Raw genomic sequence first — 17,377 nt, 5'->3', positions numbered from 1 at the left:
CTCCCCGAATGGATGAGCAAATTTAGTCGAAGTCACCACTTCATTCACTGTTTTGTCTACTGTCTGCAAACGTAATATATTGAAACTTCCCTTGATATACTTGGTTATTCCGTATATGGAGGATAACCAGGCTGGGCACATTAATCTTGCACCAGAAACGTATTGTATGTCATTTTTATTCACTTTTCAGGCATATTGAAAATAATGTTTCTCTGATTTTATTTATAAAATAGCAATTTGTGTCGGGCAAGAGTTGTGCTCTTCCTGTTATTATTCATCAGGTCACAATTCATTTGGAATCAAAGAAGTGGTCTCTCCTGACTTCAGATTAATCAACCGCCGCGATAACATGAGAACGCATGATCTCAACAAAAGGCTCATAGTTGATAGTTCTTATTAAGCAATTAAAATAGAATGCCATTAGCTTGGTTGCCACTACAATTCATCACTTCTGTTGGTGCTTTAATATGAAGATTGGACTTGAATAAATTTATTTGTTGTTTGCAGTGGTTTCATACTAGGAAAAATATTGTTTTAGCTGGATAGTGAAAACACAATTTTCTACTATTTGAAAAGACTTACTGAGTTGAGTACATGCCTTTTAAAAAATTAGTGCAGAGGCTGGAGACCTTTTTCCTTTTTTTAAGCAAGTAGGTGGTGAGTCTTGCATCATTTGGCTCGCATGTTAAAATTGCTATAGTCCCTACTTATTTCCAAATAAAATGATTTTCTTCGCCCCAGATCAGCCTCCGATCACAAGCCTTACAGTCAAGGACTGAGCTTACAAAAAAACTACTACAACAGCTTAAACTAAAACGACATGTTCAGAAACCATCATTACAAAGTACTTGCTCATTACAAAGACCAGCATCAGCTGAACACTGAGAAACAGACCAAACTAACTTAACAATAGCATAGAAGTATGACTGACTTCCATCAACCATTCTCCAGCCGGAGCATCGTAGCTCCCCATCCTTATTAGTCATATTATTTTTGACAACACCTTCTTTTGTCAGTAAAAACATACATCTGTGAAGATGGCCCACAGTGGAAACGTGACTTGTGTAACTGTTATGCCTGGATCCACATTTTTTGGATATGATGATTGATGATCTTCACAATCACGATTTCTTAAGCTATCCATTACTTCTGTGCTTCTCTTGCTTGTTCAAAATCCAAAATCGTAATTGCATGGTTCTGTTTTACACATGCGACATAAGAGTGTATGTATGTTTATTTTTGGATATGATGATCTTCACAATCATGAGTATGTAGGCATGGCTTGCAATGTTAAATACCTAGTTAAATTTTATGTTTATGCAGGCTCATGAGGATGTCGTTGAAGATGTTGCTTGGCACCTTAAGGATGAAAACCTATTTGGATCTGTTGGCGATGACTGCAAGTTCATGATGTGGTACTTGCGTACAAACAAACCAGAACAATCTATAGTTGCGCACCAAAAGGAAGTAAGCATGCTTTAATTGATAGTTGTTGAGCTAAATGTTTTTTCTGTGTTGACGGGAACATAGCTGCAGTACTACAGTTTGTTCTATGCTCACTTTTTGCTCAGCTAAATGTTTTTCTGTGTCTGAGTGGAGTATAGCTGCAGTACTAGAGTTTGTTCTAAGCTCAACTTTTACCATAGTGGGAAGATCTTTTCTTTGTGCAAGCATCCTTACTGAAAAAGATGGAACCTATTTGGGTCCATTAGTGATGACTGCAAGCTCATGATGTGGGACTTGCATATGAACAAACAGGAACGATCTATAGGTGCTCATTAAAAGGAAGTTAGCATGCTTTGAGCAAGAGCTACTGAGCTAAATGTTTTTCTGTGTCGAGGGGAACATAGCTGCACTATACTCATTTTTTTGTGAGCAAGACCTTTGCTTTATGTACCGGAGTGGTATGTGAAGCCTGTTTTCTGAAGTTGCAATGATATACTTATTCCTTGTGTCTCGCTTCTTTCAAAAAATTTACCATCAGATTTTTTTTTGGTGGGGCACCATCAGTTTCTTTGTGTGACTGTCCCTGATCTGGCTTGAGCGGAACATACCCTAATAACTGACAAATGGAAGGGCTACTTTGCAAAACCACCAACCCTGCCCACTCTATCCACTTGGCGCGCTGTGATTCGCTGTGGACTAAAACTGCACAAGAGAAGCAAGTTCTAGGATGAAATAGGTGCACTTTGCAAGTTCCAGGATCAAACCATCACATTATGTGTAAGTTGTAGGATCTGAGGTGCTATTACCTCATAAGTAAACTAACCAGTAGTTCCATCTTAAAGATTCCCGGCTGTCAGATTTAAAAAAAAAAAGGACTCCCGGCTGCATACTACTGCCTCTGCTAGTCTGCCCTCACTCTCAGTGCTCTGCTCCACCCACCCGCCGCCACTGCTTCTCCACTGGATCTGATGGAAGAAGCTTCGCTGGAGGCCGCGATTGGGTGGCTGGTGCAGGCCATCTATGCCATCCTCCTAGCTGGCGGCGAGCTCGATGCTTGGATTCGCCGGGCTGGGCTCGCGGATGACATCGAGAGGCTCAGATCCGAGGTCGAAGGAGTCGAGATGGTGGTCTCTGCTGTCAAGGGGAGAGCGATCGGGAACAAGCCGCTAGCCCGATCACTCGCTCGCATCAGGGAGCTGCTCTACGGCGCGGAGGATCTGGTGGACGAGCTCGACTACTTGAGGCTCCAGCAGCAGCTGGAATTGGAAGGAGGTAAGCGTGTCCCCTAGATCCATCCAACTGTGGCCCCGTCGCTGCAGAATAGTTCACCATTCAGATCACCACCCTTCTCCGGTGACCTCGCCGGCGCTAAGTTTTTTCTTTTTTTTGAATGCCTACTGTGTTGATTTTTCGGAAATCAAGCACTCCACCCGTTCCTTTTACTCCGGGTACTATGTTTGTTAAGTTTGACCAAATTTATATTAGGTTAGAAGATATCACCACCCACAATACCAAATAAATACACCATGAAGATTTACTGCTTGATCGATCTAATGATGTTAATTTGATATATTCTGAATGTTAACTTGGTCAAACTTCAAAATTCTGACTTAAGAAAAAACATAGTATGCGAAATGAAAAGAAAATGAGGGAGCACAAAGTATATAGAGTAAATAGCTCAAGAGTTAAATTTCCGTTCATTCACAAAAAAAAAAGAGAGTTAAATTTTTGTTCCATATTTTCTTTTGGTACAGGCACAAGGCATGACCATGACGAAACAGATGCACATGGATCACTGCAAGTGGAGAGATCGACTGAGAGTAGCAGTGTTGACAGATTACGGTCCGAGTCCTGGGGACACTTTGATATCGAGGAGTTTGCTGGAAATGGAGGGCCTGTCAGAGCAATATGTAAGCACTGCGGTGTAGTGGTTGAGTGCACAACTGACAAGGGGACACCTATTTTGCGCAAGCATCTCAAGAGTAAAAGTTGTAAGAAGAAACGTGGAGCAAGTGACCTTTCAAGGTAACTGAGAAATTTATATCTTCATGGGTCGCCAGCACATTTTAAGACTCTCCTGTATACATCTATGGTGGTTCTAACAGCCAATCCATCATCTTTTTCTCTTATTGCAGCACTGGTGATGCTACTGCAAGTACTCCTTCTACTGCAACTGATGGTATTTCATCCACCAGAAACATGAGAGGGGTTGGGGTTGAGGAGCCAAAACACGGCACCACATCTGACACATACACTTGGGACAAGAACAACTTTTCCAATAGGATAAAAGACATAACTCATCAGTTGCAAGGCATCCGAGGAGATGTGAGAGAGGCTCTGATGATACTTGGGTCAGACTCTAGCGCAAGTTCAAATCACCATGTAGAACATCCACACCGTAGAACATCAAGTCTTGTTCAGGGAAAAGTTTATGGGAGAGATCATGAAAAGGGAAAAATCATACAGCTTATAAAAGGACACAAATCATCCAGCACTGTAACTGTTCTGACTGTTTTAGGCATTGGTGGTGTTGGGAAGACAACCCTTGCTCAACTGGTATACAACGATCCATCTGTGGAAAGTCAATTTGACCACAGAATATGGATTTCGGTGTCCAAGAAATTTGATGAAACGAGAATCTCAAGAGAGATATTGGATTTTGTCTCCCAAGGAACACATGAAGGGATGTACAGCTTTGCCAGGCTTCAGGAGGTCTTGAAAGGTTATATTAAATCAAAGAGGGTTCTGCTTATTTTAGATGATGTCTGGGATGACATGAATGATTGCCAGTGGAACCAGCTATTCGCCCTTTTCAAATCTGGCAATGCAAAAGGCAATATCATACTTGTGACAACTAGAAAACCAACTGTTGCAAAAAGGAGAGGTACGGTTGAACCAATTAACTTACATGGTTTGCAAAATGATGTTTTTTGGATATTGTTTAAGGCTTGTGTCTTTGGTGATGAGAACTGTGAAGTGGAAGGTAGTCTTAAGATCTTGGGACGGCAAATCATAGAAAAGTTGAACGGAAACCCACTAGCTGCAGAAACTGCAGGGGCACTACTAAGAGAGCATCTTACCATTGATCATTGGAGTAACATTTTGAAGAGCGAAGATTGGAAATCCCTGCAACTCAGAAGAGGCATTATGCCTACTTTGAAGCTTTGCTATGATCAACTGCCCTACCATTTACAACAATGCTTCTCATATTGTGCTATATTCCCTTGCGATTACCGGTTTCTTGCTGAGGAGATAGTTCGTATTTGGATTTCACTGGGATTTGTGAAGTGTAGTCATTCAAGTATGAGATTGGATGAGATAGGACGGCTCTATCTGGCTGATTTGGTGAACCTGGGGTTCTTTCAGCAGATTGAAGGAGTCCACTCTTCAAGCAGTCAAACTACTTATGTTATGTATGGTCTTATGCATGATTTCGCAAGGGTAATTTCAAGAACTGAGTGTGCAACTTTGAATGCTCTAGAATGCAATGAGATTTCATCAACTGTACAACATTTGTCAATAGTAACTGATCCTATATATTGGCACAAAGAGAAGTTTGAGGAGATATTGCGGAAAACAGTTAAAAATTTGAGATCGTTGGTCTTAATTGGGCATTTTGACTCCCAACTGTTCCAACAAATACTTGAAAAGGCACACAATTTGCGTCTGCTGCAAGTGTCTGCAACTGTTCGTTCTCATTCCCTCCCATGTGGTTTGGTAAATCCTACTCATCTTCGGTACCTAAACCTTCAGGTTTCTCATGTTTGGCAAGGAGATTTACCTCAAGCTTTGAGCAAGTTTCTCCATCTTCAAGTATTAGAGGTTGGTTTATGTCGTGGTACTTCGTTTGCCTCTGGGCAGATGGTTAATATGGAGGGTTGTGGCGAAAAGCTTATATTTCTATCTCTGGAAAGACTTCTGTTTCTTACGACGCTCAAGTTGACCAACATGCGAAAAATAAGACAAGTATCAGTTCCGTCATTGCAGGAGCTGATTTTGGTTGAAATGCCAGAGTTGGAGAGATGTACCTGTACTTCCCTAGGGGCTTTGAACTCTAGTTTAAGGGTACTGGAGATCCGGAGCTGCCCTGCACTCAAGGTGTTCGATCTGTTTGAGAAAGGTCATAACTTCGCTGAGCAGCAGTTGATGTTTAAAGATCGTAACTTCAAAACTAACTGGAAGCCATGGTTGCCTGGACTTAGAGTACTCACAGTAATCAATTGTCCTCATTTACTGATGCCGTGTCTCCTTCCACATTCAACTACTGTTTCTAGCCTCCACATCGACGGAGTTCCAACTCTTCTGAAGTTGAAGGGATCGTCCAGAGAAAAGTTAGAAATTTCTCCAAATAGTCGATCTGGTGTGAATACCGATGAGACAATGAGACTGGATGGAGAAATATTGGCATTCCATAATTGGGGGGACCTAAAATCCTTGCACATATCATTTTGTGGAAATCTAACATCTATTTCTTTCCAAGGTCTTGGGGAGCTCTTCTCTTTAGAGGACCTCCACATAGTAGGGTGCACAAAACTTTTCTCTTCAGATGTTCGGCCAGAGCTTACTGATGAATATGCGACGACAGGTCCATATGAGTCCCTCCGATGTCTCAGAAGTCTCTATATTAGATCATCCGGAATATCAGGGAAGTGGCTATCTTTGATGTTGCAGCATGCGCAGATCCTAAAGGAATTGAGTTTATATGACTGCCCTCAGTTTACACACCTACGTATTGAAGAGGAAGAGAACAATCAACCAGATATTATCTCAGCCTCAGAGGCTTCATCAAGCTCCGGTCCAGATGGACTTTTGTGCATTCCATTAAATCTCACCTCCTCTCTAGAAAAGATAGATATTTCTGGAAGCCCTTATTTAAGATTTGATGGGAACAAGGAAGGTTTTGCTGGATTTACCTCCCTGGAGGAGCTAAGAATTCTGTGTTGTTCTGGGCTGCTCTTATCCTTGGTGCATAATAAGGGAAATTATGTCCAGGCAAACAGAACATGGCTCCTCCCACAGTCACTTGGACAAGTTGTGATCAGTAGCTATGCCTACGAAACACTATCGCTCTGCTTTCTGGGTAATCTCACCTGTCTCAGAAAATTTCAAGTATTGGAAAGCCCAGGTTTGAAATCTCTACAGCTGCATTCCTGCACATCACTTGAAGATTTGAGAATTCATAAATGCAAACAGCTTGCCACAGTAAAGGGAATGCAATCCCTTGTGAACCTCATGAATTTGGAAGTACAAGAAAACCCTAGTTTGGTATCTCTAGAGTTGCATTCCTGCAGGTCGCTCGAGGGTTTGAGAATTGAAGAATGTGAATCGCTCATCGCACTAGAGGGCTTGCAATCCCTTGTGAACCTCAAGAATTTGGCACTACTCAACTCCCCCGGCTTGCCTCCTTATGTGGAACGTTTGTCGGGGCACTATGAGCTGTGCCCTCGACTCGAAAGTCTTCACATTGATGACTTGTCTCTCCTTAACACGTCACTCTGCATTGGCCTCACTTGCCTCCAAAGCCTACAACTTGAGAAGCTGGAGCGGGGAGGGACAAGACTAACAGATGAGCAGGAGAGAGCACTCCTGCTCCTCAGGTCCCTGCAATACCTTGAATTTCAGGATTGTTTGAACCTCGTACATCTTCCTGTTAGACTGCACAGCTTTCCTTCCATGAAGAGATTGATGATCTGTCGTTGTGAATACATCCCAAGGCTGCCTAAGAAGGGCCTCCCATCTTCACTGGAATGTCTAGTGATATACGATTGCAGTACTGAGCTAAGAGAACAGTGTGAATTGCTAACAAGAGGCAAGCTAATAGTTATGATGAATGACTGAATTTTGTCCAACATCTTCTTTCAAGAATTGAACTCGGGTCGTTAGGCTGCACAACCGCATGCCCAACCATTGAGCCAAGGCTCTCTTTGCAATTATGAGTATCAAGTACTTGTCTTATTCTGCAAAGTTTTGATTTCACACCAGAACCTCATCCTCAAGCACTTATATTAATGACTGGTGTCTCAAAATCTCATCTCTGCCATTAACATGTTCGGATTTCTGGAAGCAAACTGGTAATTTTTGCTCTATTATTGATGTCATGCCAACTGAAAGCAGTCAACAGTTTCTGGCCCAGTAGGTCAGTGCGGCCCGAGTGCTTTGTAATTGTAAACTGGATGGTGTGGTTAAGGATGTACAGCTTGGAAATTCAAACTGGATTAATGTCATCTTGTAGACTGAAATTTTTCTGAGTTCAGATGTTCCAATTTGTATTGAATCATTCCTTCCACCTGAAGTAGAAGACCCTTTTTTTCTTTTTGTGTGTTGGTTGCTTCTAAATTTAGTAAGCTATCTATCATAACACTGTAGAACATGTTGAGACAATATTAACCTATTAAAGGACCAGTATTCCTTTTGTTACATCAACCAATAGTTATGTTGCTGGATTGCCCTATTATAATCTTAATTTTAATTCCTAACTTAACTTCGCATCGCTGAAAGTGACACTTAAGTACTTGGTAAATATTTGGCTTGAGGTTTGAGTAAATGTGGCAGCACAGTCTTTGTCATGATAATCGGTGTATCTACATTGTGGTGTAACTCTCAAGTTTCCCGTCGGATGTTCTTAATATCCAGCTTGGAATTCAAGATCTTGCTGTTCAATGGCCATTGGCCAAAGTATGTTGCATTGCATGCAAGTGACTAGAAATTGCTGCCTTGCCGGCATGAAATAAATCGGCCTGGTTCCATGCAATGTGCCTATGAGTCTGTGGTACGTTCTGCTATCGGAGATGCATGCTGTAGAACGTACTCCTGTATACCCTGTATTGCTCCGAGTTGTGCTAGCCAATTTACAGCTCACCTGGCTCTGGCTATGGAGCAAGGAGTGCAGATTCAACCCTGAGTTCTGAAAGAGGGTATTTTACTCTGGGCAATGCCAACCCATACGTGCATCTTCAGTCAATTTCCATTTCATTGCCTTTATGTTGGAAAGGCATTCAGCTAGCGGGGTAAACTTTTCTTCTCCTTTTCCGTTTCGAAAATAGTCTCAACCATGCATCTTGACTTGAAAGAACCTCCAGTGGCATAAACTTAATCTTGGCCAAGGTATTTATTCTCCTAGCTTAGGCGATAGTGATCTTGCAGCTAGCTTGAAAAACAAAAGAGATCCGGTTTTCGCATGTTTTTTCATTAATGAACTGAACAACTCTTTTTTGCTTAATTAATCGATGAGATATTTTTTTTGTTTCCATTTCAGTAAAAACAGAGATCCACTTTTACTGCCAGGTACTATATATTGAGAAAAAACGGAGATCCACCTTTACTGTCATCTACTCCCTCTGTTCCTAAATATAAGTCTTTTTATAGATTTTATTAGAAACTACATACAAACGTATATAAATATACTTTAAAGTATATATTTACTTATTCTGCTCCATTTGTAGTCACCTAGTAAATTTTCCAAAAGACTTATATTTAGAAACAAAAAGAGTATAAAACTTGTAATTGTGGTCATGGTCGAGGGTGAGCAGAGCTTGGTGTCCAGACGGCTCCGCCACTCCATAGTTTTCCATCGTAAACTAACGCTGGGTCTTGTAGAGGATAATCGAGAAGATGTTGTAAGGTGTTTTCTGGAGAAGAAAAGCTCGCAGCTTGGAGCAGAGGACATGGAGCAGAGGACATGAAGGATGCATCTCTGTTTTCCTGAGTGCCTGGGTTCTTAGTTTGTCTGTAAAATGGCCACCAGAGAATAGTTCTGAGTTAATCACACAAAACTATCACATTTACGACTAGGTTAGCAGAAAACCATCAAGTCACTAATCTTTTGTAAAAAAACACTGTTCCTAGTAATCTTATTGATCGGGTGATGTGGCCCGCTTGATCGCTTTCTAACAAGTGGGGCCTGATTGTTAGGAGCTGACATGGCAAAAATTTAACATACACACCCCTGAAGTAAATAAGTAAACACAATCAACCCCTCCCTCCCCTCCGCCGGAATGTGGACGAGTTGTGCATCGGCGTCGGCGCGGTCACGGCTGGCCTCTGCCGCTTGCATGTCTGGTCGCCGACCATCATCTTGCCGCCGTTCCGCCCATCGTCATCGTCCAAGGAGGCGCCGTGCTCGTCGATGAGCAGATGCACCCACCCGTTGCGCTTTAAGGAAGCCGCACCTCCCGGCACTTGACGCTACCGACGTCGAGCACTGGCGGGTTCGGTGAAGAGGCGTCTGAGGCGGACCTCGCCCGCGTGGACGACCACAGAGGGGAGGAGGATGCCCGCGGAGAGCCGCTTGGGAGGTGACGTGCAGAGGGGAGCTGGGGGCCGGTTGACGAAGACGATATCGTGGGCCGTCAGGCGGCACTCCTCGATGGTGGCCGGGTCGGTGATGTGGAGCACGCGACGGGAGGCAAAGCAGCGGAGCAGTGTTGGCCCGTGCGCTGCCGCGAGGCGTCCGTCATGGATGGATCTTGGAGGTCCACCGCTATGCTCTCATCGACGAGCACCGGGAGGAACGGCGGCGGCAACCCCAGGCCACGAGTAGCAAGGACGTGCTAGTGGAGAAGCAACCCCAGGCCACGAGATGTCGTAGGCAGGAGACCACATGAAAATGACCACACGGGAACTAGATAGATAGATAGATAGATAGATATATCGAGCTAAGATTGAAGGTACGTAATGTGTCCCTAGTACTCACAAAACAAGATTCCAGGTTGGTATGGTGGGTGCACATTAAACATTTACAAAGCCCAAATTAAATAGTGATCACAATATCACTCAGAACCATGAAAATTCGTATCTAAATTCAGCTTCAATTGTATGGTAGTTGTATACTCCCTCCTTTCCTAAATGTAAGTCTTTTAAGATGTTTCACTAAAGGGGCTATATACGGATGTATATAGACATACTTTAAAATATAGATTCACTCATTTTGCTTTGTATATAGCCCTATAATGAAATCTCTAAAAAGACTTATATTTAGGAACGGAGGGAGTATTATCTTTTAGTAATTAGACTGAGGTATAAATGTGGTTCCAATTCAATTACTGTTGAATATGGTATAAGATGGATCACGTGTCTAAAGTGATTTGCACGCATGAAGCACACTTGAAGAACAGTCACCACCATTGCCAGGTCGGAGGCTTGCTTGGAAGCCTCGTAGTTGGAGACCTCCATCTCCTCGATATTCTTCACGGGATCTGCCACGTGCTTCTTCATGTCGTCAAACCGGTGTATCTACTCCGCCATCTTGTTTACCGTATTGGTGTTTGGAGCCATCTCTCTCAAGAGTTGCATGAGTATAGAATTCTAGTTGTCACGTCAACTTTTCAAAAGTTCTTATAATGTGGCTATGTAAATGTAGTCCAGTCAAAAAACGTTGTTTCTAATAGTAATTGTCATGTCTTATCCGCAAAGAAAAGTACTCCCTCCGTTCCTAAATATAAGTCTTTTAAGATATTTTACTAGGAGTCTACATACGGAGCAAAATGAGTGAATTTAGAATCTAAAGTATGTATATATACATCCGTATGTAGTCCACTAATGAAACCTCTTTAAAGACTTATATTTCGAAACGGAGGGAGTAATTGTTATGTCCAAGTCTATCGACAGGAAGACATTGGAGTTTCTAGCGTCCCAAATTTCCCAAAGAAGAATCATCCGGATGAAGCTGTTGATTGCAGATAGAAATTCAGAGGACATAGCCGAGGACCACAAGTTGCTGATGAAATTGAACTTTGGTTGGATTGAGGCGTCATGCTAGACACGTCTAGCAGGTGTTGGATGTCTTGAACTTAACTCATGCTCACTTCCAAAATGACGCCTACTCAATAGTAGACCTTCTGTCTAGGCATGGTGCCTCTCATGATGGTCATATTTAGGTGAGTTAAACATGTCTTGACATTCTTATAATGAACACATTCCTCGATGCCTACTAGTCCAAGCACGCTACATGTGTCTAACTCCTATATCCAATTGGCATTGCTTCATCTTCCTTGTAAGTGTCAACATTTGAGAGATGGTGTAGGTTTGGAGGCCATATGAAAAAAAAAACTAGATAGATACATATCAAGCTAAGATTGAAGTTAGTGCGTCCCTAACATTAACAAAAGGATATTGCAGGTTGGTATGGTGGGTGCACATTAAATATTTACAAATCCCAAATAATGATCAAAATACCTTCTAGTACAATGAAAAATCATATCTACATTCAGCTTCAATTCTATGGTCATTGTATACTACTTTCTCTGTACCGTAATATAGGTCGCTGGAGTAGCTAAGCTTAGCTACTCCAGCGACCTATATTACGGTATAGAGGGAGTAGCTTTTAGTAAAACAACCACGACCATTGCTAGATCGGAGGCTAAAGTGATGTTTGTGAGGCAGACTTGAGGAACATCCACGACCGTTGCCAGATCGAAGACTTGCTTGAAAGCGTCGTCCTTGGGGACCTGTATCTACTTGATTTTCTTCACGGGTTCAACCTATGCTTCTCCATGTCGTCAAACCGATTTGGAGCCTTTACTCATCTAAAGGGCATTTTACATCTATATGATGCGCTTTGACTACACGTGGCCCTTTCAAGTAAAAATGAATCCCACGTGCACCACTATCATTTTCATTTCCGTGTGGCGTCTTCAGCGCCTAGTAAAGGCTATTGTGGCACACCACGCATCCATTCCTATGATTTAAAGGGCCAGCCCATCGACCAGATTTCTCCCTCGGTTTTGTGAAGCTTCCAGAAGCTTCCCAGGCCATTTTGGGAAGCTTTTGGACCGGGTTTTTTTCGGGGTTCTAGACTAGTCTTTTTTAAAAAAAAATCCTTTTCTTTTTCTTTATCTTTCTACTTTTTCTTTTCTTTTTATATTTTTTCCTTCACTTTATTTTTCTTTTCTCTTTTTTATATGTGTGAACTTTATTAAATTCAAAAACTTCTTTAATATCATGATTTAAAAAAAGAATCTTTTTAATACACAATTTTTTGGAATTTTTGATTTTGTCAAAAAAATCAATGAACTTTATCCAAATTCATGAAGCTTTCTTTTTTCAACATTCATGAAATTCCTATTTTCAAAATTCATAAACTATCTTTTCTCAAATCCATGAACATTTTCCAACCGAAGAGCTTTTGTCAAATCCATGTGCTTTGTTTCTCAAAATCACCGCACAAATAAATTCATGATAATTTTTTTGATATCATGCACTTTTTCAAAATTCGTGAATTTCTTAAATTTTTTATCTTTTTTTATATTTTATTTTATTTTTTTATAAACTTTTCCATTTTTTTTCTTGTAGTTTGGATTCATTTCTCTAAAGTCAAAGGTTGATGGGTCAACTCATCAATCATGATTGAGCGAACCAAGGCACACAACGAGGAACTACAAAACCATATGTCGGGCTGGCCCATAAATAAGGCGCGTTGGTCCCTGATAGTGGTGCCCGTGGGGTGATGGTTTGTGTTCAACAGTTCAAGCATGAGTGGATAGACCATTTGCTCAATAAAAAATGAGTGGATAGACCAGGGATAAATGCTTCAACTATTTTCTTCTTCTTACAATTCCATTGAAAATAAAATAAAAGTCACATTAAAATTGACTTTAAACAAAATCCACTCATATTAAATGCAATTAGAGCAAATACAGTAGCTCTAGTTTCTTTTGCATTTTTAAATATTCAATGAGGTCTAAAATAAACTGAGGTATATGAACTTCACATATTTGGATCCCATGCTCCATCCGCACAGCCGAGCGAGGGTTTGCGCGCGTGCACCGCGAGAGAGACCTCCTAGTCTTTCTCGTGCTAGACTGAATCAGCACCCAACGCCCTCACTCAGTTGCGAGCATGATACGACGCCCACCTATAAAGGACACCGCTTCAGAAGTGGGCTTCTCGATGAAGGGGGAAATAACGGGGAGAATTGATTTTAACCCCCCTTGTCGAGGATATACCCTGCGGTGTAACCCGGCTTGAAGTATGACCTGCCAAGAACTTGGCGATTCATCAGTGACCTGGCGGGTGACTCATACTTGACCGCACAGGCGACTCAGACAAATGACAAAGGGCCAAGGCCCGGCGTACACCCTGGCATAAGGCGGCTCATAGAGAGGCCAGGAGGGCCGGCTCGCAAGAGAAGGCCCAAGAAAAGAAGAGACTCCCTCACAGGAAACAAGACCCGAATTAGGATTCAAGAGAGACTAGTCATATTCCTACTCCTAATAGGACTCTACATGTAAACCTACCCTTCCACTTATATAAGGAGGGATAAGGCGTCTCAAGAGGGACAAATTGACAACTTAGGTCTAGACAAGACATATCATGACAAAAGCAGATTAGACAACCACGAGATTAGAGGTGACGAGTCTGCATCTTTGTAATCGAGATCATCATCTTCATCAATGAAACACAAGCAGGACGTATGCTTTTACCTCCATCGGAGGGCCAAACCTGGGTAAACTCGCGTCTCTCGATTCCGACCAACCCCTCTCAAGCCGCCACATGGTTGCGATGGCCTCACACCTAAGTCCTTGCACGAGGGCATATGCCGTGACAGAACCACGACATTTGGCATCCACCGCACGGTGGTGTTGTGTTCTTGGAGTAAGCTCTTGAGGGATCAAGAAGCTCGCGACTGATCGGATAAAGAAGAGCCGGCAAATTTGTCGTCTTGTGATCATTAAGTGCAATCAATTTTGGAGCAGTTAATATGAGGTTTTGATTCAAGGGAAATTAGGGTTGCGCATGAGCGTCATTGCCGCGACTTGCGATCCATCGAGGCCGAAAGGAGACCCACTCTGTGCATTCACCACCTCTTGGGATCCATCAAAAAAGAATTTACAGTCTCCGCCGATCCGATCGAAGCAGGGCGTCAACTCAGCCCTGATCTGAATTTATTTAAAATAGCGCAACTCGCGAGCCGGCGTCTTGCAGTCCGCCAAGACGACGGATTATTTCTGGTATAGCCAACACGTAGTAGCGGCTAATCAAGCACGTAGCAGTTATTTGCTGACAATTCGACCAGCTGACTCGCCGTGTCCGACTGCTACTATGTCTTTTCGTCCGCGTGGAGCAGAAAAAGTCTCACGCCCTAGGCTATGGCCGCTGAGTGAGCTGTCCCTGGTATTTTTAAAGATGAGATGAATAGTGACAAGGGAGTGCAGAGTGATTTGACCGAAGGCAAGCGGGTCAGAGGCAAAACGTATTAGTTACATGTGTCGGTGCGTTGCAACGGAAAAAAAATTAAAGTGTATTTACAAGCACAACACCCCATACTTTGCTACGGAGAAAACAACCGTTTTAAGATAATTTAAGTCATACAATTGATGAAACACAGTTGTGTTCTTACATAAATTATTGCATGTGGAGGCATGTCTACGAAACACAAACACACTGAGTGCAAACTAATTACACGGGAGACAAAGGTCCTATTGTCTTTCTACCCAAAAATGTACTACTTCAAATCCAGAAAAATAATAGCATGTAATTAATGCGTATATTGTGATTAACAGTTCACATCCAACAACCTCTATTGCGATACCTATATACAAAGCTTAGCATCCATTAGAATCAGTCCTAAGATGGTGAGCTATTTCAAAAACAATGAAAAAAAAGAACAACCAGACATAATACATGATGTAGGTATTTCAAGACATAAGTGTCACATTTGCAGCTCCAAATGCTTCTTATTGTTGGGCTTGAATCTCTGATAATTTGATAACCCTTAGAACCTAATTTCAGATCAAATGGCTACATTGATCAAACCATGATATTGTGTACTCAGACCCTTATGCCCATAGCAGAGAGCATCTCGCAGGTTAAGAAGAGTGCTATGATGTAGTCATCCAGCGGAACGGCGCAAGGAACATGCTCTTTGACTCCATATGGGAATTACTGCTCGATCGTTCTCCGAAATAATTTGTATTGGTAAAAAACATGGTGTATGCATGTATACAATCTGGAGAACACAATCCGAGATGTGTTTTACTTCAGAATCAAATACATCAGCTACATGTACACACTGTAACTTTTGTGTACAAATTAGGTTTCAGTGAATACATAGCTAGCACTCAAAATCCTTATATAATGCGTAAAATATAACCAGAATCCATATCCACCTATAAAACAAAGAAACCATTCAGACTCATCGAGTCAAAACTTTCTAAGGGGCAACAATCTGAACTCAGAAATGTATTATACATTTATTATGCTGGATAAACTGTCGGTCTGAATTAACCAATAAGCAATGACGTATACACAATAGGGACTATAGTTCTATACCTAAGGTATCTCGAGATAGAAAACCTCTTATTTGGGAGAGCCCATGGCCATTTTATCTATTTGAGGCTTCAGGTCACCTTTTGACTGGCAAATTGTAGATAGCATGGTTGCATAAAACAAAACATTAACTCGTGAACAATGAAGCAACTTCAGATGGTGATATCTGAAAACATTAGGAGTGATGCTGAAAATATGTTCAGTCATAGTATCATCGACAAATACTTGTTCCCTGGGCAACTGAACTCCTAGCGTAGCCTATTTACATTGCGGCGCATTTATTTCTCAAAAAATCAAAAAAATGCTATATCTGTTACATCATGGAAGTAAACATGAGGAAGGGAGGCGACAAGTGCAATTGGGATAGCTGGTTCTGTGCCATTGGCTGGTGCAAAGAGCTAGTGTGTGACGGGCTAGCATAAGAGCATCTCCAACAGCCGCGCAAAAAGCCGCGCGCGCGTTAAAAAACGCCAGTTTACCGTGCGCGGGACGGAAATACGCGCTCCAGCGGCGGCGGGAAAACCGCGCGCGCGGGAACCGCTAGCGCGCGCGCGAAAAGGCGGCAGCCCGCGCACCATTTTTGCGGCGCCGTGTCCCGCCGCGTCATAAAAGGCAGCGCGTTGCCCTGCCTCTCGCGCCGCGTTCTCTCTTCTCTATTCCTCTGCCGCTCGCGCCGCCGCCGCGTTCTCCCTGCCTCTCGCGCCGCGCTCTCTCTCCCTTCTCGCGCCGCCGCCGCCGCCGACGAGCCACCATGCCGCCGCGCCGCCGGTCTGCGTCGGGCTACCGCGGCGTTCGCCAACGCCCCAACGGCGGGTTCTACGCCGAGATACGCTCCGGCGATCTCCGGCTGAGCCTCGGCACGTACGACACGGCGCACGAGGCCGCTCGCGCGTTCGACGCGGCGGCGTGGCGCCTAGGCAGGCGGGAGTTCCTTCTTCACTGAAGAAGATGAACGATGGTTTGACATTTGGCTGTCAACCTCCGACGACACCGACGACGATGGTGGTGCAAATGACTGGAGCGACTAGGATTAGTATTTTTTTTATCGAACTATCTAGCACCGAACTATCTATCTATGTTTTCGAACTACCTATCTAGTTGCTATCTATGTAAAATAACTTTGTATCTTTTTTATTTAAATGCAATCTATTTATTAAAAAAAATTGTGCGCGCTGCATTTTTGGGCACTGCTGGAGCGGCGCGCGCGCGCTGCATTATAGCGCGGCTGTTGAAGCCAGCGCTGCGCGACGCGCAAAACCAGGCGACCAGCGCGCGGTAAACTCGTTTTTTAGGCGCGGCGCGAAGCGCGCCTGTTGGAGATGCTCTAAGGCCCAGTTGCTAAGATTGGGAAACAAGCCAAATTCAGGGTCGTCGAGACCACAAAAAGAAAATTACAGGGTGGATGAGGAAGCAGAGGGGAGGGAAGAAAAGTAGTGTACCAGAGGTCGTGAATAGAGGATGGCGCGAGAAATGATGAAGTCGTGGATGCGGTATGACCTTCAGCCAGTTCCAGCTGCTGTACAGCGTGCGAGCTCCCCGTGGTTTGGGTCCATGACTTCAGCGGCGGCGATGCGTCATCGGAGACGGTCAAGGTGGGCGTTTGCGCGCCGAACCAACCAGTGCAGCCGCCCGAGCGGGAGCTCGCTCGTGAGTTTCCCTATCCCTC

At 43.2% G+C, this 17,377-nt stretch overlaps 1 pseudogene; it reads left to right on the top strand.

Annotated features, from left to right (window-relative positions):
- The first annotated feature begins 1,208 nt into the window (after positions 1 to 1,208).
- On the top strand, positions 1,209 to 7,863 carry LOC123442099 (annotated as a pseudogene).
- Positions 7,864 to 17,377: the final 9,514 nt, after the last annotated feature.

Source organism: Hordeum vulgare, chromosome 3H (assembly GCF_904849725.1).
Source record: "Hordeum vulgare subsp. vulgare chromosome 3H, MorexV3_pseudomolecules_assembly, whole genome shotgun sequence".
NCBI lineage: Eukaryota > Viridiplantae > Streptophyta > Magnoliopsida > Poales > Poaceae > Hordeum > Hordeum vulgare.
The sequence above is the reverse complement of the archived record's forward strand: the minus strand, read 5'-3'. Positions and strand labels throughout refer to the sequence as shown.